This window comes from Lissotriton helveticus, chromosome 9 (genome assembly GCF_964261635.1).
Source record: "Lissotriton helveticus chromosome 9, aLisHel1.1, whole genome shotgun sequence".
NCBI classification, from domain to species: Eukaryota; Metazoa; Chordata; class Amphibia; order Caudata; family Salamandridae; genus Lissotriton; species Lissotriton helveticus.
Genome location: NC_136070.1, coordinates 131,494,259 through 131,519,308, shown reverse-complemented (window position 1 = coordinate 131,519,308; position 25,050 = coordinate 131,494,259). Strand labels below are relative to the sequence as shown.

Sequence of the window (25,050 nt, the reverse complement as noted above, 5' to 3'; positions counted from 1 at the left end):
GTGTTCCGCTTTTCTTTCTGCGCGTATTTAATTAGTACAAGACTCAAAAGTAAAATTTTATTCCCGACGAGGCATCTGAACGTCACGTCACTCCCAGCGCGAGCGTCTGGTTGTCTGCGCCACACGTCACATCATAGGTACCAGCGCGAGCGTTGGGTAACCAGCGTTACCACACTCTGTTCCTGTGCGCTTCGTTGCCAACGCAACCATCTGACGCGCGCTCCTCCAGCCAGACGCGTCTCCCTGACAACAATGCCTCGTTGCGTCTGAGCCGTTCCTGAGCCTGTTCGCGCTTTGACTTTTCCGATGCGAGTAGCATTTTGAAAGCTGTGCCTTGGTCTTCGTTATTCACATGCTGGTGCCATCTGCCATATATAAAAAAAAAAAAAAACGAAACAAAAGGAAAAGAAAGATTTACCTACGAAAACGTGGACATTGTACTTGGAAAAGCAAAACTTTACGAGGTGTTTGTGTGGCTTAAATCTCTACACGTTGGTGCCATCTAGTGGTGAATAAAACTACAACATGGTCCTTATCTAAAAAGTGTAAAAGAAAATCTGTATTGCATACTCAACTTCTTCTGCACAGCGACAGAGTTAGTCAAGGGGAAAACTACATTTCTGTCAGTATGCAATCTGTTTCACCTCCTCCTCCTTTTCTCGAGACCCCAGGCAATCCTCCGATAATCTGGAGAAAATGGTTTGATGCCTTTGAGACTTATTTGGGGGCTATAGGCGCGTCTAGATATCGCGCAGAAAGGAAGAAGTGTCTTTTACTACATTCTTTGGGTTTCGAAGGAAGAGAAATATTTAAACATTTACCTCCCTTGGTAAGAAACAATGCTGAAGAGGATGTAGATGAATATACAGAGACAAGATTAAGGCTTGAGTTGCGATTTGACGTCAAGCCAAGTCTTGTCGTAATAAGACACAAATTCTTCAAAAGAGAACAACTACCTGGGGAGGATGTTGAGACGTATGTTTCTTGTCTAAGACAACTAAGTGCTGAATGCGAATTTGAGGGTTTTAGAGAGCAATTAATTAGAGATCAATATGTCTGTAAGTGCTCTGATAAGTCTATTCAACAGAAATTACTAACTTTGGGAAACCCTACACTTGAAGAGACTATTCGTATGGCCAAGAGTATAGAACTGTCAAAAAAAGAAGTAAAGGAACTTGAAAAGAAATGTGATGAGGGAGTTTCCATAGTTAGAACCAAGGAGAACAAGGACAGTAAAGTGGCTTTTAGTCAACGTTTTGATAGAAACAATACTCCTGGTTCACAGCGTTTTGAGAGAAATGCTTTTTCTAGAAGTGACATTTGTTACAGATGTGGAAATCCTTCTCATAACAAAAATAACAAGTTTTGCCCTGCCAGGAACTCTACCTGTCGGAACTGTGGAAAGTTTGGCCATTTTGCAAAAATTTGCCAAGTCTCAAGACAGGGAAATTCTACTTTCAGTAACAAATCCCAGAGTCTGAGTACTGTCAACACAATTGGGAATGTCTCAGAGTCCTATAGAAATACTGGTGATGACTCTGACTCTATGAACGGCATCCAAGACGACCTTAGGGACATGGTTGTGGTAGTACGGGATGATGGTGTCATTATTGGAGATCCCTCTGATTGTGTTGATCCTCTTGAAGATTTTGGTGTGGGTGACAAGATAATTACCTTGTTAGTAGACTCTGGGGCTAGAGTAACTATGATCACACAAGAATTGTTTGATGTGACTTGGCCTGAAAGGAACCTCCTACCACCTGACAGAACTCCTGTTTCTTATGAAGGGCGTAGGATAGCTCTTCTTGGTTTTTTTGAAGACATCATTCAGTTCAGGGGTAGGAGGATCTTTGGAAAAGTATATGTCTCATTGAAGGGCCTAAACATTTTGGGGTGGTTCCACCAGGGATTGTATAAGATGATCCTTAGACCCGGTTCTAAAGAACAGATTAGTATTGAGGAATCTTGTGATAATGTAGAGAGTTTAGCTGTCATTGTTTCAAATGACTATATTGAGAAATTAATTTCTAAATTCCCTACTGTCTTCGGGAATAGCCTTGGCATTATTAAAGGTTTCAACCATGAGATTAGAGTTAAAGATGGAGCTATCCCCATAAAACATAAGGTGAGGAGTGTTCCTTTCAGCGTGAGGGATGATTTGGAAAAGGAGTTGATGGGGTTATGCAGGAAAGGAGTCATAGAACCTATTGAGTCGTCCTTGTGGTTGTCTCCTCTTGTTGTCGCCAGAAAAAGGAATGGGGATTTGCGCGTCTGTGTGGACTTGCGCAGTCTCAATAAAAACATCTGGATTGATTCACACCCCTTACCAAAAATCACAGATTTGTTGTCCCTTACCAGAGGAGCAAGGTGGTTCACAAAGCTGGACTTGGCCTCCGCTTACCACCAGGTGGTGTTGAGCCAATCTTCTAGACATCTGACTGCGTTTGTCTCACCCTTTGGCAGTTTTCAATACTGCAGGATGCCGTTTGGCCTTGCGTCAGCGGCTGCAGTTTTCCAAAGGTTGATGAGTCAGATGTTTAGAGACACTCCTGGAGTAATTGTTTTCCAGGATGATGTTTTGATTTTTGGCGAGAACAAGGTGGATCATGACTTTTCTTTGAATCAGGTTCTGGAAATCATGCAAGAAAAAGGGATTGTATTAAAGAGAGAGAAATGTGTTTTCTTGAAAGAAAAAATGGAGTTTCTGGGGCACGTAGTTTCACATGAAGGTGTGGAACCACGTCCTGGTTTGGTGAAAGCCATTGTTGATGCTTCGCCACCTGTCGACAAATCTGGTTTAAAGTCTTTCATTGGACTCAGTGAATTTTACTCAAGATTTATCAAAGACTATGCGTCAAAAGTTCAACCTTTGACTAACATGTTGAAAAAGAATGTGCCTTTTGTTTGGGATAAAAATTGCCAAGAAATTTTCAAGTGGATTAAATTACAGTTAGTTGGGGACAGTATCCTCAAACCTTTCGATCCCAACAAGGAATGAGTTGTGACTGTGGATGCGAGTGGGTTTGGACTTGGAGCTGTTCTCACTCAGAGGAATGGGCAAATTGACAATACCATCGCATATGCTTCAAGGGTATTGTGTGGGGCAGAGGTTAACTTCTCCGTCATTGAGAAGGAGCTTTTAGCTTGCTGGTGGGCGGTCAGGAAGTTCAATCCCTATCTTTGGGGTAGTCATTTCACGATTCGCACGGATCATAGTCCTCTAGTCTCTATTTTGTCCGGAGAAAAGATTAAGGAGCATACCCCTAGGATTGCTAGACTGTCCACAAAGCTTCTTCAGTATGACTTTGAGGTTGTTTATCTGCCAGGTTCGAAAAATGTCAGAGCCGACTATTTTTCTCGTTTTCCTTTAGCTGATATTGATTCTGAGGCTGAAAAGGAAGATGATCTTGAAGATTGTTTTGTTGCGGCTTTGGATCTTGAAGGTATGTGTGCAATCAGTGAAGTTGAGTGGAAGAAGGAGTTATTGAAGGATGTGGTACTCCTTCAGGTTGTGAATTATCTGAAGTCTGGGTGGCCCAAAGAAAAGAATGTTTCTAGTCTTTTCCAAACTTTTGTCAAAGTTGCTGATGAACTCACTGTTGAAGATGGCATTCTCATGCGGTGTGGTAGGCTTATTCCCCCTGAGAGCTTGCGGAAGCGTCTGGTGGATGGTGCACATGAAGGACATTTAGGGAAGACTTTCACCAAACGTAGGTTGAGAGATGTGTTTTGGTGGCCGCAGATGGACGTTTGTGTTGATACTTTAGTTGACAAATTGTGTCATTTGCAAGTCCTCAGACAAAAGTCACAAGGTTAGGTCTCCCCCTTTGGAACCCGTTCAATTTCCGGAAAGGGCGTGGGAAAAGATTGGAGTTGATCTAGTTGGTCCTTTTTATCTTTTACCTCCTTGTTCCCGTTTTGCCATTGTTGCCATTGATTATTACTCCAAATGGCCGGAAATTCGTTTTATCAGTGAACCCTCTTCTGCTAGTGTTATTTCCTTTTTGAAAGACATCTTCTTGAGAGAGGGCTTTCCTTCAGTTGTCATGACTGACAATGGTGTCCAATTCGTCAGTTGTGAATTTGAATCTTTCCTTAAACAGGGTGGTGTGACTCATAAAAAAAGTTCTCTTTACCACCCCCAGGCCAATGGCCTTGTTGAGAGGATGAACCGTGTTCTCAACAACTGTGTCCAGTGGGCCATTGCCAGCAAGTGTGTGGTTGAGAATGCTGTGCGTTCCATGTTATGGTTTTACCGTACAACAGCTCATTCTTCTACCGGGGTTTCTCCCTTTGAACTCCTGAGGGGTAGGAAACCTTCTACTAAAATTTGTCCGGGCTGGATGTCAAAATGGGTGAAGATGAATGTAATGGATGGTATTGATGATTTTGTCAGAGACAACGTATCTGAAGCTCATAAGAAGCAAAAAACTTATTTTGATGAACGGAAGAGATCTGCTCCCCATGATATTTGTGCTGGTGATGTTGTTCGCATTAAAAATCCTGTTCATGTCACCAAGGGTAGAAGCAAATTCTCTCAGCCACTTGTAGTTGATAAGGTCTGCGGGAATGCTGTACGTGTGAATAATAAGGATTGGTGGAACATCTGTAAAATTGTGAAGGTTAGTAGTGATGATGCTTTCACTTGTGTTCCTCAGTCCAATCCTAGCTCTGTTTTAAACGACAAACGTTTTAGTACTGTTGATATTAACGGAAATGGCAGTAATGTTGATGCTGCCTTTGTACCAGGGCCTCGCAGGAGTCATAGAGTGTGTAAGATTCCTGCCAGGTTCAGATAACCTTTTGCTTCTGTCTTTCCTCTTCGCATCCAGTTGTGTTTTCTCTTTCCTTTTCCTACCCATCTCATTTTCTGGTTTTCTTTCTTTCTTTTCTTTTCTTTTCTTTTCCTTTCTTCCCTCCTTCTCCATCTACGAATGTTTCTTCTTTTGTTTTACAGGAAAGAGGATAATGTAGTATTCACTGTGTTGTGCCTCCCAGGCACCTGTAGTTAGAACCTCTGTGCTTGTATGTTCTATGCTTTGTGGTAGAATGTTGCCTTCTGGCAGTTGATAGCTGTTCCTGCCCCTTTGTCGCTGTGCTTCTCCTAAGCTGAATAAACCTAGACTTCAAACTATCCTGCTGTGCTGTCATCATAAATACTACAATCCTCTCCCTCACCAACGAACCCACAGCCACCAGAATCAACTTCCACAGCGGGATGAAGGCTGTCACCACCTGGATGAAAGACAGTTGCCTCAAACTCAACTTGGACAAGACCGAAGTCCTCATCCTGGGTCCCACCCCCTCACCAGATCAACGCCATCTCCTCATAATGCTTCTACATGCTACACCTGCTTCAAAAGACCTTCAGATGGATTCCCACCATATCCAGAAAGACGGTCACCCACCCACTCATCAGCAGCAGACTCGAATACGGCAACGTACTCTACACCAATGTCACCCAGAAACTCCTCAGGAATCTAAAGAACATTAAAAACGCCACAGCCAGACTGGGCCTCTCATTCTACATGCCCACCAGACTCTTCTGCTTCATCCAACTGGCCCTGGCCACCGTCCCACTGATCTGCAAGTCCAGAACCGGAGGAAGATGCTTCTCCTACCTCACAGTCAAGACCTGGAACACCCTGCCTCACCACCTCAGGCTATCCGCGTTGCTGACCCAATTAAGGAAGGATTTCAGGACCTGGCGCTTCGACTGAACCCCATCGCCCAGATGGATCAGCAGCCCCCTGCTCCCCTCAGCGCATTGAGACACTCACAGGTGAGTAGCCGCGCTTAACAATCCCTGATTGATTGATTGGAGCTTAGCTTGTAGATAATATATTAGACATTAAGGAAAAAACACCATCCTTTTGAAATTAGAACCTCTTTTGGGCTTATGGGGGCATAGATTATAAGTATTCCAAGCTGAGGGGTCTATATTACAACCAGTAGCGGACACAATTGTTTCTAAGGCAACTTGCACCACCTTGGGATACAGTTGTTTCAGCAGAATGTCACACCATTTACCAACTCCCACTTGTCTTGAAACATAAAATTCATAGCTTAATGCCGAAGTTGGAGAATCCCCTGGGGGTTTATTGTCATAAACAAAATGCTGTATTGGAGAATATGATAAAAATAGCCCACTGGAGATTGCTGGATTGCCCTCTTTGAAGCTGTCTCCAGGCCTTGTGGTACCAGCTGTTAAACATTCCTTAAGCCTAGGAATCCCTGCTTTCTCCCATTTCTGAAAGCACTCTCTTCCTATGGAAGGCCTAACAAATCACACTCTTGCAATAGGATATTGGGATGAAATTGATGAAAGTCGTAGACCGCCTTCAGTTTGTTAAATCTCCAGACTACCACCAAGGGAAATTTTTACCTACACCATTTTTGGAGCTTGTGAATTTTGAGGAAGGAGTAGAGCTTAATATCTGCTTCTCTTAACATATGGTTAAGATAAAAAATTCTTCTTTGGTATTTTGAGAGATTGCTGCCAGGCACACACCAATCTGAAAAAGAAGCTTGAAAATGTTCTTGAAATGTGGGGCTGCTAGACCACCATCTTCAATTGATAACTGTAAAATTTCCAACTTTCGTCTGAGGCCTTTTACCTGACCAAATGAAATGCCACAGCAGAAGAATTTCTGGCCAACTTTTATAATAACATTGGAGAAGATAAAGAAAAAGAAGGTAAAATCATAATTTTAATTAATGCTATTCGCCCAATGATAGTGAGTGGATATAGCTGCCATTGCGATAGTAATATCCGAGCTTTTGCCAATGTAGGTAAATAATTAAGTTGATAGAGGTCAGAAAAATCAGGACTGATAAAAACGCATCCAATAGGTTGCAGGGCCAGACATTTCACTAGGTAGTATGGAGATGGAGGTGCTAAAGAACAAGATTTCCGATTTTGACTAATTAATTCTATACCCCCCCAGCTTGGAAAAGGTCGGAATTAAATCAAAAGTTCTTTTAATATTATACTCTTCAGCATTCAAGTAGAGGATCATGTCATCTGCAAAAGATTTACATTTAGGAGCACCGAAAACTGGGGGTTCAATTTGTGGATCTTGGCGAGGAGAAAGAGCTAACGGTTCGATAAATAGTGCAAAAAGAACTGGAGAGATCGGGCAGCCCTAGCAAGTGCCCCGACTAATTGAGATTCATCCTGCCCTTAGTGAGTTTATCATAACCTTAGCTTGGGCTTAATTGTATAAATTGCCCAAGCACTTCACCAGTTTTGATGGGAAGCTCTAATCATGGTAGAAAAAAGAATCTCCCACTGCACTAAATCAATTGCTTTTTCACCATCTATGATAAAAAAAGACAACTTGATTTTATTAGCAAAAAATCTTTGGCTAGTATGAGAAAGTTGGTATTCTCCGGGATGATCCTTCCCGGAAGAAATCGAGATTGCTCCATATGGACTACTTCTTGTGCCAGAGGTGTTATTCTGGTGGCAATTATTCTGGCCAAGATTTTATAATCACTGTTTAAAAGGCTCATAGGGCGGTATGAGCTAGGCTGATCCCCGGGTCTGCCTTTTTTTAAAAAAAAGCTCATAATTACCAACTCCGAGAAGCTGGAGGGAATTTCACAGCCTTCTAAAATCTCATTAAACAAAATAACCAGGAAGGGAGTCAGCTGAGGTCCAAAGATTTTATACATCTCGGCTGGAAAGCCATTGTTGTGTGTATGTATATATGTATGTATATATCCGGTATTTGTAATGCTCAAACTAATCACTCCTAGGGGTCTCAAAGCGCTGGGGGCCTTCGTTCTCACATGCGTTCCCATTTGGAGAGCTCTTAATCACTTCTAGTATCTCTTTGTCAGATCCCATCTGCGCTGCAACCGTGCCCCTGTGAGGCGTGTGTGTTCTTCACGCGACCTGCATTTCTGCGATATATACTGTTTTCGGGGTAGAGAACGCTGCTGATTATTCGTTTGTCTACTCAGCGGTCCTAGGAGAGCTGGTCCAGTAATGGTGTCTCTGACACCGTGATCTTTTCTCGTTTCCTTTCGAGAAAGCATGTGTAGGCTCTCTCTCTCTCAAGGCTTGTTGGATTACTGAATGGCATATATTTGCTGATTGTTCTCCCTGCTGTTGGCAAGTCATTACCTTGATCCTTGCAGTCTGGAGAGTTGTTTTGGTGCTCCGTGCTTTCCTCTGTTGGGTGGTCTCGGCTGAGACCTTGCAGAGGAGAGAATTATTCATTTACGGAACACACCTCTGTCTGTGGGCTTCTCTCTGTTGAAGAGGAGCTTTTCTGCACTTAAAGGTGCTGGTCTACTCAAAAGCGGAGTGATTGGAACTCCGTAACTCTGCGTTATCTTGAGGTTCAAGAGTATGGATATATCATGATATTCAGGAAGGCAGCAACTAATTTGAGCTGAACTTCTATTTCTGCTACGAACCTGCCATTTATATGTTACTTTATACATTTTTGTTTGTGCTTTTGTTATACTGTAACAGGGATCTGAAGTGAGAGTGCGTGACGATTCAAGAACACCACCCCTGTGATACATGGTGTAACAAAGAATGGGGTATGTGTACAGTCACTAAGAGTCTTAGTGACTTCTATACTAGTACCAATGGTGAAGAACCAACCTACCTTTCCTTAGTTATTTTCATTTACAGGTAGGACTCTTACTCACGAGAAAAGAAAGGGAATGTTGTTGTACACAGAGATGTTACCACAGACGAGTTCATATCAGTAATAGTGTGTTTTCTTTGCAGGTCTCCCTCCCCGCTGATCCCATCCTTTCCTTCCCCCGCTTAATCACTTCAACAGTCTATGATTTTATATCTATTAGACTTGAAGCGATTGGGAGGTGGACCCATTAGAGCATCAAAGCAACCCCAAGAACTGCCTACGGATTACACTCTTTGGGAGTAATGGGAACACCTGCACTCTGCCGCTGTTCTTGACTAAGAATTAGAATGTCAATCCTATCAAGGAACTTGTTTATTACCTCTGGCCTGGTAACCGATGGGGACATATAAAAATGGGTGTAATGGGTTAGAAAGACTTTGTCTATCTCCTATGGTTGAGATACCGTCTGGCCACTGGCTTTATCTTAGATTTAATAATGGAGTTGTTCTGTCTCTTTTTAACTGACCATGCAAGAAATCATCTGGCCTGTTCGCTCTCTTTGTATAATTGTTGAAAGCTGGAGTTCTGATTTAAAATTGTCTGAGCAAAATAGTATTCTTTCATGGCTTGTCTCTCTCTCAAGGCTTGTTGGATTACTGAATGGCATATATTTGCTGATTGTTCTCCCTGCTGTTGGCAAGTCATTACCTTGATCCTTGCAGTCTGGAGAGTTGTTTTGGTGCTCCGTGCTTTCCTCTGTTGGGTGGTCTCGGCTGAGACCTTGCAGAGGAGAGAATTATTCATTTACGGAACACACCTCTGTCTGTGGGCTTCCCTCTGTCAAAGAGGAGCTTTTCTGCACTTAAAGGTGCTGGTCTACTCAAAAGCGGAGTGATTGGAACTCCGTAACTCTGCGTTATTCTGAGGTTCATGAGTATGGATATATCATGATATTCAGGAAGGCAGCAACTAATTTGAGCTGTGCTTCTATTTCTGCTACGAACCTGCCATTTATATGTTACTTTATACATTTTTGTTTGTGCTTTTGTTATACTGTAACAGGGATCTGAAGTGAGAGTGCGTGACGATTCAAGAACACCACCCCTGTGATACATGGTGTAACAAAGAATGGGGTATGTGTACAGTCACTAAGAGTCATTTACAAATCTCCCTTATAAACAGTATATTTACGTTCTTTCTGTCTTCCATGTACTTATCCCTAGCACTTCTATACTAGTACCAATGGTGAAGAACCAACCTACCTTTCCTTAGTTATTTTCATTTACAGGTAGGACTCTTACTCACTAGAAAAGAAAGGGAATGTTGTTGTACACAGAGATGTTACCACAGACGAGTTCATATCAGTAATAGTGTGTTTTCTTTGCAGGGCTCCCTCCCCGCTGATCCCATCCTTTCCTTCCCCCGCTTAATCACTTCAACAGTCTATGATTTTATATCTGTTCAGACTTGAAGCGATTGGGAGGTGGACCCATTAGAGCATCAAACCAACCCCAAGGACTGCCTACGGATAACACTCTTTGGGAGTAATGGGAACACCAGCACTCTGCCGCTGTTCTTGACTAAGAATTAGAATGTCAATCCTATCAAGGAACTTTTTTATTACCTCTGGCCTGGTAACCGATGGGGACATATAAAAATGTGTGTAATGGGTTAGAAAGACTTTGTCTATCTCCTATGGTTGAGATACCGTCTGGCCACTGGCTTTATCGTACATTTAATAATGGAGTTGTTCTGTCTCTTTTTAACTGACCATGCAAGATATCATCTGGCCTGTTCGCTCTCTTTGTATAATTGTTGAAAGCTGGAGTTCTGATTTAAAATTGTCTGAGCAAAATAGTATTCTTTCATGGGTTGTCTAGCTTAGCTTCATCTTGCGCCTGAGTCCTGCACCCCCCGCCCCCTAAGACGGACCCAAGTGGCGTGATTGTGCTCTACCTGTATATCTTCCTCTTTTTCCCTTTTCAGTTTTTGTCATTGAGCTTTGAAGACAATTGCCTCACCTCGTATGAAGGCCTTGCAGGTCTCCCAAACAGAAAAGCAGGGAGCCGACTCAATATTCCTCTCAAAGAATTCTTTAAGATTCGAGTTTATGGCTACAACTCAACCTTTATTAGTTAACAATTATTTATCAAGAGACCACCTTGGTCTTTCTGGTTGCTCGAATTCGGTATTCAGTTGAATAAATGAAACTGAATGCTCTGAAAAAGGATTGGACCATATACCAGAATTCTTTCTGGTCCATTGAAATGAGATCAAAACAAGAGGCTGTATTATATCTTTTGGAGAAACAGGTAAACTCCTGGGAGTGAGGACTGTCCAGTCGCCAAGGGTCAACTAAAGCTAGGTCCTTGGTCATTTTGGCTTGAAAACTTGATGCCTTAGGTTTGTTCTGGGCCTTGTCAATACGGGATGAGGCCAATCTAACATGCAGAATATTGAAATCTGCCCCTAGCAAGAACAAGCCAGAGCAGGCCTGCAATGCATCATACAGCTCATTTAATGCTACTATATCATCTTCAATAGGCCCATAGAAGCTGGCTAAACAAAAACTGTGAGGTCCTGGTACCATTTTAAGAATAATCCATCCGGCTTTAGAATCTCTAAAAACCTCTAAAGTTTCTCCTTCGAATGTCCACGCTATTAAAATCGCTACCCTTTAATAGCTGCTCCAGCGAAGGCATAAAATGCTTGAGAGATACCTTTTGGCATTTTTAGCAGCTTGCATTGGGCTTTAAAATGCGTCTCTTGAAAGAGAATAATCTGAACGTGGGTTGCTAGAAGCCATCCTATATTGGATTTAAATTTGACCTGATGGTTAGTGCCATTGGTATTGCATGATGCTATTTTAATTGTGTTGAACCCCATCATGGCAATTGCAAAAAGAGTTTTTCCATTGTGCGGTGGACAGCAATTCCCCCTACAACTAGTGGGTTGGGTCTCTCATTTTGCGAATCCTGGTTATTGTAAAAGGTCTTGTGGATGGCAAGCTTGGCAACCTGATAAAAAGATCCTACAATGTACACTCTAAGTGCTCTTTCACCCCTTCCCACACCTCGTGCCCCCATCCCTCCCGCTCCCAACCCAACCCTCCTGCTCCCGAGGCCCCACCCATCCTAGGCCTCCCCCGTGGCAGACAATCGTCCTTGAGGACTGAGCAGCACAGTCATACATAAAGAAATGGTGCTGTCCAGAGAACCAAAAGTAAGGAGTGCTTTGGATCTGGGAAATTAATCCATGAAGTCTCCAGTATGGAGGAAAGTAATAATTTTCTGAAGCTATCGGCTGAAGAAGTGAAAGAATTGTCATGGGAAGGACATGAATTGTACTTCACAGAAGTACAGGAAAATGTTCAAAGCGCATCCCGGACAACCATGAATGCCTGCAGCACACGAACTTTCTTATGATCCATTTTTTATTCAAAGCATGAACTCTAACTGATCTGTGCGTTCTGAAGTTCCGAACGGGAATGCCTTCACCTGAAAGCTTCACAGCCTCTGGCAATAGGGTAATGTTCAGGCAAACTGGAAAGGTCATTGTTGACAAACCTACTGCCAATGGGCAATCAAGACTCAGTGATCATCTGTTTACACAGGTAGAAGGTCTGTATGTGATGCCCTGATTACTGTCCTTGGAAAGTTGAATCACCATGATTTTGCCTATGAAAAATTGCTTCCGACAACAAGTTCATAATGGGGTAGTTCATATTGTCATAGTCCCATAAAGGCACAATGGTGATGTATAAGTGCTACAGATGAGACTGTTCATGGGGATGAAAAAGTAATTTACTGGCAGCTGCTTCAGGGTGTTACAAGGAAGTCTTTTTTGGCCACAATGATGCCAAGTTTGTTTCCCTCCCATCTGCTGAGATGCATGGATTCCAGTACCCACCCATCCACACCAGCAGTAACTACAACAAGAACAAAATCAGTTGAAGCTTGCACGGCTGCTGTGACCCTGCTGCTAGACAAGTGACCACTCCTCAGTTGTGACTTGGGGGCATTGAGATAATTGAATCAACCTTGATTCACAATCTGAAAGATCAGAATCCATCATAGAAATTGGCAATGATGTAAAACTCCTGAACCGCCAAATGAACCCTTTCTCAGAGCAGAGCTTTGTATCAAAGAACTAACTTGCTTGCATGATTCACAAGACCGGTAGAGATTTCGAAAGGTTAAGGAACAGAAAGCTTTGGCACTGAATTGCATAACCAGAGAATACAAGACTCTGTAGATTTGAGTGTCTGTGTGCCACTGAGGAAAGAGATTATTGTTACCAGGGTCAAAGAAAAACAGAAAGTTGTTCCCAGAAGATCAAAGTAACAGGAATTTCCTGAATTCACACAGGAAATGTTGAAAGAAGGCCAGACGTATTTTTCCACTGGAAACCTAGAAAAGGTTTGTTTACACTAAACACCCCAAACTGCCTTAATGATGAGGTAATACACTCCTACATGAGTTTGTTGATGGAAGAGAATGATTTCCCAGGGTCCATGCATTTAATACATTTTTGTTTACAAAAGTGAAAAGTGCTGGATATCAGACAGTGAAATGGTGGACCAAAATGTTTTTACATTTTCTCAGTGGGCGTGATTCTTGTGCCTATTCACCTCAGAGTCCGTTGATGGCTGGCAGTGGTGGATGTCAGAAAAAAAACATCACATACTATGTCTCCATGGGTGGGAAGAACATGGAAGTTTCAGGATATTAATGCACTATTTAATGCAATATTTAAAGGAAGAACGTTTAGACAAGAAAGGAAAAGAATTGGATGGTAACGTTTGGCAGCTGCTAAACAAAAACAGTCAGGGACTTCCACAGCAGATGAACGGAAGCAATTGTGGAATATTTGCTGATTATGTTACCAAAGACAAACCCATAACTTTCAGCTAGCAATGTGCCCTACTTTCAAAAGAGGATAATGTGGGAGAACCTTCATCAGAAACTGCTTTGATAACACCCATCCTCCCAAAAACAAGCTTTCATTACTGGCTTGTAAGGCTTTTATCAGCTGTAAAGCAAAGTTGTTGTGTCAATGACGGCAGAAAAAAGATCCTCCGTGTTACTGTAGATAGAAAAAGTGAAAGATGTTGCGATTCTTTAAACATATATGTTTTTGGAACTTAAATATGTAGGCTGGACCAAGACCACGAAGTATTGAAGACCTTTGAGTGAAACTCTTTTTATCTTTTTTTTTTAACAATATCAAACTTGCATTGAAGACAAAGCATTGTGTTTTACCATTTGTCAATGTTGGTAGGTGACATTTAAAAGTGGTACGGCATAAAAGTTGGATATGACTTTTATGTAGCGAGCATGCTTAATAGACAAACTTGAGGTCCGGGGTGGGGGTGGGGGTTCCAGGGGTCCTCCTCCTGACGAAAATTGAAAATGGATTGGTAAATGGCACATTTTAAAGCAAATCAATTTAATGAGAAAGCAAGGTCTATAAAGCAGTGGGAGCGTATAGTCTTAAAATATTAAAGACATTAAAAACTGCCCCATGTCTTACTGCATTAATTTGTTCAACAGTTACTGTAATGTGCAAAGGGTCTGGTTGCAAATGTCTTGTTCTGCATGCAGCACCTACTTAAGAAACAAATGCTCTAACCAGGCTTTGAGAAGCACCCACAGCTGCTGGATGCAATCAGTCATATAGAAATATGTGCAGACAGGTCTTTAAGTAGGATGAAAAAGGTCAGGGCTCTCTAAAATGAAAATAAAATTAAAATACACTTCAGGGATTCAGATAGTGTGCTAACCAACCAGTATTTTTTTTTCTCTCTGAGATGTTATTGCATCCAGATATATAACACAACAACTGGCATATACCAAAAAACCTGCCCGTTCTATTGGCTTTGTCAATGGCTGTTCGCTATGGCTGTTTAAGATAAATTAGTAACAATAATGATGTATTATAAATAATTAACATTGGAACTGCTTCAACTCTGAGACTGTGGAATAAATATTATTAAGGTCTTTAGAAAGAGTATTGGCCTTCAGTTATGTGTGCTTTATGTTAGATATGTATGCCCATTTACTCAGCACAGCTCATCTATCTGCACACCTTCAATCTCTTCTCTTTCCTTCTCAGCACTCTCTTTTCACTCTCAATGCACTTCCTTGTATCCCCCACACTTCACCACTCCCAAACATACATTGCACTCACTCACATTCAAGCACATTCTTTTTTTTTACTTTCGATATGTCAATATTTTGATATCTGTATGCCCCCTTCAGACACATTTACACAGAATTTCCATTGCAACTGGAATACATGACCATTTTTCTGTTTGATCTACAGAGAGGCCAACCCACTGACAGGCACTTTAATTTCTTTTCAGCCTCAGCGCCAGAGATTTTAATCAAAGCCTTTCACAATACCTGTCACGACTAAAATATGCACTATACAAGAGCAATGAAATGCACATGAAAAATTATGAAACAAGACATGATGAAATAGGTAACATCCTTGCTGAATAAAAATATTAAGTAAAACATGTGAAATAAAGAAAGAACTAAATCACTGAAATGCATTGCCTTAATGTTTTGAACATTCACTGCAAATCAATTCGTGTTTTAGCATTAATGTTAAGGGCATGAATAGAGTGCCCGTTTTGAAAGTATACAGCATGTAACTGTTTATAAGCACATATTTCTCCCTTTGTGCTTGACTCAGATATTTGGATCAAATTTGCAAAAAAACATAAACCCTGCTAATCACTTGGATTAATTTCACCAGAGAACAAATACAGCTGCTCCACTTCTAAAAGGGCCAGCGACGTGTATCCAGGGCCTAGGGTGTCTCAGTGAGGGAGGGTAGAATGACCAGGGGTCTCAGCAGAATAAACACAATAAAGGGTTAGTATTATAACACATATCATTACTGAGGACATGGCGGCCTCGTAAACTCGATCTGGGCATAAAGCCAGTCAATGACCTGGTGAGACTTCGCCCACTGCTTTTCTTGCATAGATTGGCCACCATCACAGAATTAGCATTGCATGCCGCAGCCTTCAGTGAGGTGCCAGCCTTAGACACCAACAATAGGAACAGCTGGATGAAACATGTACATAGCCTTCGGACAAGCATTGGCTTGCCGAAACATGCTATAGGCCATCCACTGACCTATACCAGGGACCAAGTGAAGCAACTCTATTGAGCATGGGTTCATCAGAACAAATTTGCTTAATCCAAACTGGGCTCCTTAGCTGATACCTTTATGAATTTGAAACCCAATTGTTCCCTAGAAAGCTTTTTTGATGTCATCAAGGTCCCAGCTGATAGGAAATAGTACATCCAGTTCAAGCATGGTAACCTACCTATTAATGTATTTACAAACTCTTGGATGAACAATAAAAGCCGATCCAAGGGTTGTCCTTCTTGTGCCTGTCCATACGAATCAACTGGCCACGTTCTTTTTTTCTGCCCAGCCTATGTGAGACCAAGAAGTAAATGGCTAGCTCCTGTGTGCAGACAATTACGGACGCGAAACTCGGAGGAGGCCATGCACATTTTAACCCCTTCCGCGCTCATGACGAGCTCAGCTCGTCATGAGTGATGACGCTCGTACACTCATGACGTGTTGAGCTCGTCATGTAACGCGTTTTTTTTTAAAACGCAGCACACCGCGGGAAAACCGCTAGCGCGCATGCGGTTAAAATCAGATGCCAGACCTCTGCCTGTGCAACAACGAAATTCTTAGGCCACTGTTGGGCGATTAGAAGGAAGGCACTGTTGAAATCCCCCCGACCCTGATATATAAAATGGCAATTGTGATGACCCGGCAACTAGGACTTATTTGTAATTCGAAATGCACGTTATTGAAATTGTATGTATTTGTTTTTATGGAATATCACTATGTGCAGCAATATGTTGCTACAGGATTTTGTATAAGGGTGTTGCTAAGGGGCAAAAGGGCCGTTAATGCATCCTTTGGGATAACAATCTGATGACTGTTTTGGGCAATTACTGCTAATGCACTAGCACTTTATTTATGTGGCCCCATCACCTGTCCTATTTTGTTGGCGACAGCATAATTATGATATGCCATTTTATCATGTATATTAGAGTACTTACTATTAATCATTTGTGTATTTTTATTGACTGTTTTATAATTAAGAATGTTTATACTTTATCTGTGTGGCTGTACACTTTAATGGTTTCACAAACCAAAATAAAGTGAATTTGATGATGATACATAATAAAGGGTTAGTATTATGACACGTATCATTACTGAGGAGAAGGGGCAAATTAGACATGCTTGAATTGAATCCCTCTGCGTGATGGTTGGCAACGAGTGGTATCTATGCCTGCAAATGACAGTCGTCTGGTCTCACACAGGGATGAAGACTCCAGTGCCTGAAACCGTGATGCGGACAGGGTCACTTACAACAGTGAACAAAGCCACAGATTACCATGAAAATTAAAAGCTTTAGAACGGTAATCCACGCGTCATGCATCACATTGCAGAAAGTTGATTTACTGCCTCTCTTCATTCTCCTGCTTCAGACCAAGGTGGGGTAGGCAGCATGGGACAGACAGCCCAGACTTAAATTCATCAATTTGTTTAGAGATACAATCCTATCTCTAAATAAATGTATCAACATAATATTTTTTGAGGTAATCATGTGGGAGCAGTGGTGTAGCCAGACGTTGGGCCACCCGTGGCGGTCACCATGTTTGCTATAATGGCGCTGGGGTGCTGGCGATTTCCGTAAGGGCCACCCCGCACGGCGGCCGGTAGGATCCAAAACTCACGCACCACACCCCGTTGCGACACCACTGTGTAGGAGCTTCAAATGACCGCAGCCCGAGAACCCTAATGGAAAAACCACCCCCGGCATTTGTGTTTAAAATGGATCAGTTCATGAACCCAATCCCGGGAGGCTGAACTGGACAAAAATTACAAAGGAACTAGATTTCTTGAGTGCATTCTGACTGCAGCTGCAATGCAACCTTGAGAAAAAACTTGTTGGGAGTGAATATTGAAAACTGGAATATATTGAACCGCGATGCAGAATGTTCTGCGCAATTTACAGTATCTATTGAATACAAACCCAGCCTAGAAAATTTTTATATGCCAGGCTGATGATCTTTGAGGAAATACAATATTTATAATTCTTCTTTTATACAAGTCACTTTTTTCTGTGTGTAGTTGTCATCACTTTAATATGCCTATTAAATGGCAATTTTCATAAGTCTGCGATTTGATAGACGAATGAAGTTGCACTTTTATTCAGATATCTGTGACAGGTTGAAGCTAGGGCCAGACTCTGAATCCACCAAGGACTTGTGTTTTTGGAAGTGGGCTTTGGTGAACAGAAGCCAGCACTGTTTTCACACAATTTTATCTTCATGCTCAACCACCATAAAATAAGACATTTTATTTTGTAACCGTGAAGAATCTGAAAAGTAATTTTTGTTTCGGAGAGGATAACTATATTTGTACACAACACCTGGTTGCATGTGGAATTTTCACAGATTGCACAGTTTGATTTCTACACTTTCTTGTAGGTTTTTGAGAATTGTTAATGCCTCTTCGAAACCAACTATGTGTATGGTCAAATTAACACCACAATAGAGAAACAAGGGAATCCTGCCTCAAATGCACACATTTCAAATGCCTTCACGGTACTGGTCCCAAGTAAAATTCTACAAAGTAAAACAATCCAGACTGATGTGCGTTTGAGATCTGAGTCCAAGGCCTGTGATTTACAACATATGCCATGATCGAACCCATCATATGTTGCATAATCTGCAGATTTAACGCAAAAAAAATTCTAGCTCAAACGGACCAAATGTTTCCAAAAATATGGCAATGTGTTCTGAACTTGCCCTATCTCTAGTTACAATGACACAGATGTGTCTCACCATGCCTATACCCTTGGAGACATGGCAGTCTTCCAGATACTCCTTAGCTCTATCCTACTGTGAGAATTTTCGGATGCTCTCGTCCATCCTCCTGATTTTGGCGTGGTCACATCTGTTCCTTCATTCTGGTTTTCTGTGTTCCATACACGAATTGTTTGTCAAGAAATTGGAACCCATCTGATAGCGAGATAGAACATGCCCGGTAGGTATTGGGGACAAGCCAAATATAACTTCAGAAATTGGAGTGTGTGTTCCACATAATATCTCTAACACCAAGGGGTTCTTCCGTTGGTAGTATGAGTTACAGAAATGACCATTGTTCAAATTTATGGTCCGGTCATATTTAGTTCAGGGGTTAATTTTGTTTTCATGCAGCTTTCAAAGTTATTCTTTTGATGTTTAAATGTTGTTGCCTGTCTGCCACTTCTGTTAAGAAGACTTCTTATGTAAAAGAGCCCGACCATCTGCGATTCTTTTAAATGACGCTCTAACCTAGATACTTTGCAGGCTAATTTGAGGATGTTTTTTAAATTGGTATTCAGTTTTTGTTGAATTATAGAAAAAACATATTTTGATAAACAATCTCCGAGACATGCTGTATATGCAATTTAGACCCTGGTTTAGCTCATAGGTGGCAACATGGTTGCAGAGGTCACTAGTGGATGTGATGGTTGTTAACGGAGACAATACAATTATAGTATATTGTACGCTTATATGTTTACATTACAAATATTTCAAATGCATGCTTACATATACATATATGCATACATATGCATGTTATGTACATGAAAGTTTAAAAAACACTAATAAGAGCAAACCTAAAAAGCCACCTAATTACAAACAGAATTGCTTAAACTTTACTAAAGTCGAGACCTATTGCATTTTCAATGCTTGTTTTTTAATGCCTCTCAAATTCTTGTCAGAGTAGAGGGTGCTTTTTTCAGAGGTTTGGCATAGTCTTATTTACGAAATTATGAGTCGCTCTAGGCTAGGGCTTTAAGTGGGCCGGGTCCTGCCGGTGCTCACCACCGGCAGTTCTAAATATCAGGTGCTGAGATGGGTCCCTATCAGGCTCTCCATGTCTGCCCTCACCCTCGGGTTGATAAACAGAAACATCTTAATTCTGCAGCGGTGCCACCCTTTACTGTCTCTGGTGTATATACCTGGATGCATTCACAGAAGCAGCAAAATAACTGTGCGGCACACTATGCTAAGCACAGATTTTCTAATTACAGCGTTCTTAAGCCACGCTCTTAACTGCATCGGCCACGCCCCCGTGAGACATCCCCCCAGTTTTTTCATCCCATGTAAAGCCCTGAGTCGCTCAATGTCATGTATGAAGGATGATCCTTTAAGGGTACCAGAGAGAACAGGTCCATTTAAGGTATTGTCTCTGTGCATTTAAATGTTACGCTACCACGTTCTGCAGCGGGGTGAGTGGCTTGGTAAGGACAATCGACGCGCCAGTCATGCTGAAGGTACTCACGGAGAACTGACCCTTCTCTTCGCTCCCTGTTGCCTAGAGCTGTGTTTTTCTGGTCCCAGCTCTTGTTTTCTGAGGCTGGATCCTGGCGTGAATTCCAGTGAAGTTTCTCGTCGCTGTCCCTTCTCCCACAGTGATGTGACTGGTGAGCCGCTGCGGTGCATTCCGACCTTACCTGCTCAATCTCCGAGTGGCCACGCCCCCTCCTGGTTCAGCCAGTTGCATGGGGGGTGTTTGCAGCTTTGTTTTCGACACTTCTGCAGGGCAAGGTGTCTAGAACTCCTGAAGTATGGATACTCGATAACATTTCCCGGGGGGGGGCAAAAGGTGTTGCCGCTGATGGGACCTAGGAGGACAGCACAGACACCAGCAGGGAGTGGGTGGAGGGCGTGGGGCGTCGGGGGAGTATGGGGGGGTATAAGATGGGTGTGAGGGGAAGCGAAGCATGTACATCCTGAATGAATTGAATTGCACAATGTGGAAACCGAAAACCCTCGTATTCCTTCAGAGGTCTTCGAAATACATGACTTCAGAATGCGCGCTGTTAAAAAACGTTTCAAGTGTTTCTTATGATAAACTATAGTGTTCGTGTATGGTAGCAACCTCAGGCACCCAAAGGGCGCACCGTTAGCGGACTTGCTTCTTAGTTCACTATTGGCATTGTTCCAGGATGGTAGGGAAGCATGAATGTTTCTAAATTCATGTTTGAAAACTGTCACCCTTTAAAAAAAAACTTGATGCACTGATGAAGTCAGCTTTACTAAGGTGAAACGTTATTTATGTTAATGAAAGACATTTATTTTTTATTTTGAAGAGACTATCATTTTTTTTCAACGCTTGCTGCAAGATGTTTTTATACATGTAAGCCTTCCTAAAGTTAAGTAGTTGGAGACACCCTAGTTAATAACTCTCAGCTGCAAACGCTCGCACGTGTATATAACATTTTAATGTAAGTACTCTGCCGGGTAAACAGCAGTCCAGGGCCGCTGTTGACCAGAGGGCCGCACCTAAAGGTCAGAAGGGCGGCATGCGCCCCCTGGGCCGTACTTTTTAGTGACACTGCTGAAGGAACTCAATATGAAAGGTGATGCGGCTTCTCTCGCTGTCTCTGTAAAAGAAAACAATGAAAGCCGAGCGCGCGCTTTTGTGTTGACGTCGTCTGCCAATCAAACCCGAGGTAGGCTTCATTGCAGAACCAATTGTTGTGACTTTATTGTCAGTGCTCAAAGCACAAAAGGCACCGTTCACTCTTTTACATGCGTCAAATGAAAAATATTTACATTATACCATAATTAATACAACTACAACTCTCAATATCAAAATACCTTTACAGGAAACGTGAAAAGGTTATTAAATAAAACAAAAGCAGCCTTCTTATTAGAGTTCAGATTGTTCTATATTATGATTTGGGAAACTGACAAAATGTAAACGTCTGTCCTCAATCTGTCAATCCAAGTCCATTGTAAATTTTATCTCCGTTCAAACCCCTCCTCCCCCCACCCCGCCGACTTTGTCCCCAGTTTCCTATAAATCACCCTGCCCCCCCCCCCCCAAGAGGTGCACAAGCTTGCTTATTAGATCATGCAATGTCGTTTTAAGGTCGTTGTGGGCCAGGGCAAGATATATTTTAGAGGCCCCTGTATGGAGCATATTCAAATTTTATTACCCATTGCCTGATAATTCATGCATTGCCCGTGATGCTTGAAAGTACTAAATTAAATGTTAAACTTTCAAAGGCTCACACAAAAGCAGTTCAAATATGTATTGGCCAGGATCCCAAAAATCCTTATGATCAGTGCTTGAAATGGGAAAATAGAAGTGCAGGTACTCTGAACCAGAGTACCTGCTTGTTTCTGAGAAGTGCCGGTACTCTCCAATTAAAAGTATTACGTTTCACCTGAGAAGTGCTTGTACTCTGCCTCTCAAAATAAAAAAGTGCTGGTACTCCATACTGGACAGTACCAGCCCATTTAAAGTACTGCTTATGATGACACTTGGTGGAGAGAGACTGAGTCGGAGAGAGCTATAGTTGGCGACGCACTGCTGAGCGTTATGGTATCGTTGTGGGCCAGAACGGCTAGATAGGATTTGCCATTACTAAATAATGCTAGCCATATATCAGCCCTCTTTTTTTTACCTTTATATGATAAATTAGCCCTTTCATTGTACTGAATAGTTGTTTCATTTGTGTGAGATGTAAACAGCAGATTCTCACTGATGCACAGAAGGGTGCTAGAGACTAGAAACTGTATACTATGTTGAGGCATTCAAGTCAAGTAACTTTATTTGATCCAATTAAAAACATGGATAATAAAAGTGCAGTGCAGTATTTAAAATAACAATACATAGAAACAATAGAAAAAGCAAGATAAAAATTATAGTTGAACAATCCTAGTTAGAAGCACATCGAGGCTAAGATTCATTATGGACAATACAACCATCACAGTTAAAAGTCCCTAAAAACGGTACAATATACCTCATGGGATGTTAAAACTTATGACAATTCCCCCCTTAAGATTCCCTTTTATTATCTCCATAAAGTGCTGAATTATGAGATTATATAAATCAGATAAACTCTTTGGGTTTTAGAGACTTCTTGGTTAAACACCGATTCCTCCTTCTTCAACAGGCCCAAAGAAATAAAGCTACAGAGAAACAAACAAACAAGTCATTACGTTTTTTCAGAAAATACAAGACAGGGCAGCATTGTATAAAATTATAATGTCTTAAAAGAGATAAAATATATCTTGGTCTTTGTTCCTTATAGAGGCCACAGAAAGAAAATAGATGAAGGTCATATTGCTCAGAAGTATTATCATATGGGCAGGAAGTCAGTTCTTTAAAACTATACCTCTTTGCTGGAAAACCCAGCATCAAAGCAATTAGATTCATACGCAGCCATAAAAGAATGAAAATTAATCTATGCTAAGAATTTCTTACTTTTTCTAGGTACGAATACTCTCCCTCCATTGGGGGCGGGGTCAATTGATATAAAATTACAAAGGATTTCTCATAGTTTATTTCCTTTTGTTCATTGTCTGCCTTGCCTAAAAATAATGCTTTTAATCTCTTTGTCGGGAATTTAGAGCAGGAGCTCAGGTTCGTGAATAAATCAGCTAAACCAAGTGTAGTAATGAGGTCCGCGCAGGTTGATGTAGTTCAGATGTTTTTTTTTTTTTTTTTAAATTAATTTTATTGAGAGTTCATACCAGTAAACACATATTCATAAATGCATACATAAATACAAAAATACAAAAATAAATACGAAGAATTATACGATCCAGTAAAAGGACAGAAAGAATAATAAACAATGAATGGTAAACAGTAAACAATGAGCCATAGACAGGTTAGATAGCTACAATGCCAGTCAATCATTCGTTTGCAGTTTTGCTGTCCTCCAAATTGCTACTGGGGCCCAAAGTAGCTTACCCATATCCCTTACCTTAGCTCCCTTTAAATCATATAGTGCTTCCTCAATGTTATGTATACCCAGCATTCTGCACATCCACATTTGAAATGTAGGAGCTTCTGTGTCTTTCCATGCTGCACTAATTAAGATCCTAAGGACTGCTACAGAAATGAAAACTAAAGCTTCAGCCTCAATACGCATATTTAATTTTACATCACATCCCATTATTATCAGTGTAGGGGATAGATTAATTTTAACGTCGAGTAACCCCTCTAAAAACCGCACTATTTCAATTTTGATACTCTTTAGTTTTTCACACCCATGGAACATATGTATAAGGTCAGCTGGACCATTTCCACATCTGGGGCAGTTGCTATCTGCCGCTTTCCCCCAAGAGAATAATTTATCAGGAGTATAGTATAAATTGAATAGAGTTTGATAGTGTTGGGCCCTGAGATTCGAAGAGCGCATAAACCTCTTATCCATAGCTAATGCCTTGTCAAGGTCTACTTCGGGATCCCCCAATTTTTTGGACCAGGCGGTTTCCATTTTTCCCATATCATCCATCGATGCATCATTGAATATTTTATATATGTCCTTAATTCTATGGCCCCCCGATTTTAGGTACTCAATTAATTCAAACCCCCCAAGCAGAGTGATACGTGGCCTAATTGATTTAATCCTATTAACAATCTGTAGGTATTTAAACTCTTGATAACCTTGTAGGGAATAGTGTTGCGTAAGTTCTTCAAGTGTTCTACAGTGATCTCTAATCATTATTTGTCCCAACTCCACAATGCCCCGACTCTCCCAATGGCGCCACGCACCATCCCTGCTAAGATTTGGAAAGAGTGTTGAGTTCCAGAGCGGTGTTCTCTGATGGATAGTGGGTATATCTAGGATTTTTTAAACATTTTTCCATATATACCATACGTCTTCAAGCGTTTTAAATCCAATTTCCTTGTAGTAACTCCTCTGAGTTCTCCTTAATAGGAGCCCTACAGCTTCGCTTCCCACCAATAGCTGAAAAATTGATGGTATCACCGCCTGCCTACGGGTTGGGCCCCCCGAGTGAAGTAGGATACCCATGTCTGTGAAGTGACATGCGAAATGATAGCTCTTGATATCTGGCAATCCCAACCCTCCTCTATCTTGTGGTAATGACATATATCTATTTGATCGCCTTATTTTACCATATTGCCACAAAAATTTCATGAATATAGCCTCAATCTTTTTTATAATCTTCTCGTCGATTTTAAATGGGATTGACCTTAATTTATACAGCACCTTGGGAAACATTGTCATTTTTATGACGTTGGCCCTTCCAATCAATGATAGCTGTAATGAATCCATTCTTTTTAATTCTGTTTCCATCGAATGGATAAGCGGTATATAGTTATCTTCTATTATTCTTCCTGGTTCTGCATTTATTATTATCCCCAAGTAGACTACAGATTATAAGTTCAGATGTTTTATTGTAGTTAGTTACATGTTCTGTAGATCAGCCCCACCAAGGGAAGCCAGCATGCTGCTCAGCCCACTCTCACTGTGACTTCTCCTCACAGGCTCCCAACATTCCTAAGCGCATCATCACTGCAACATTCCACTGGCTGAGTAGCTGGTGACAATGGTATAACATTAACATCGACAGGATACTAG

General features: G+C 41.5%; 1 protein-coding gene and 1 pseudogene across 2 annotated transcripts in view; one reads left to right on the top strand and one right to left on the bottom strand.

Annotated features, from left to right (window-relative positions):
- Positions 1–20,108, bottom strand: part of LOC144782658 (carbohydrate sulfotransferase 9-like) — a 141,192-nt gene extending 121,084 nt beyond the window's left edge. The window contains exon 1 of one of the 2 annotated variants that reach the window (XM_078662011.1): positions 19,986–20,108. The gene's annotated coding sequence lies outside the window, so the exon portion shown is untranslated. The remainder of the gene's footprint in view (positions 1–19,985) is intronic. The other variant, XM_078662010.1, reaches the window with a different exon arrangement.
- On the top strand, positions 12,696–13,580 carry LOC144783144 (sentrin-specific protease 1 pseudogene; annotated as a pseudogene).
- Positions 20,109–25,050: the final 4,942 nt, after the last annotated feature.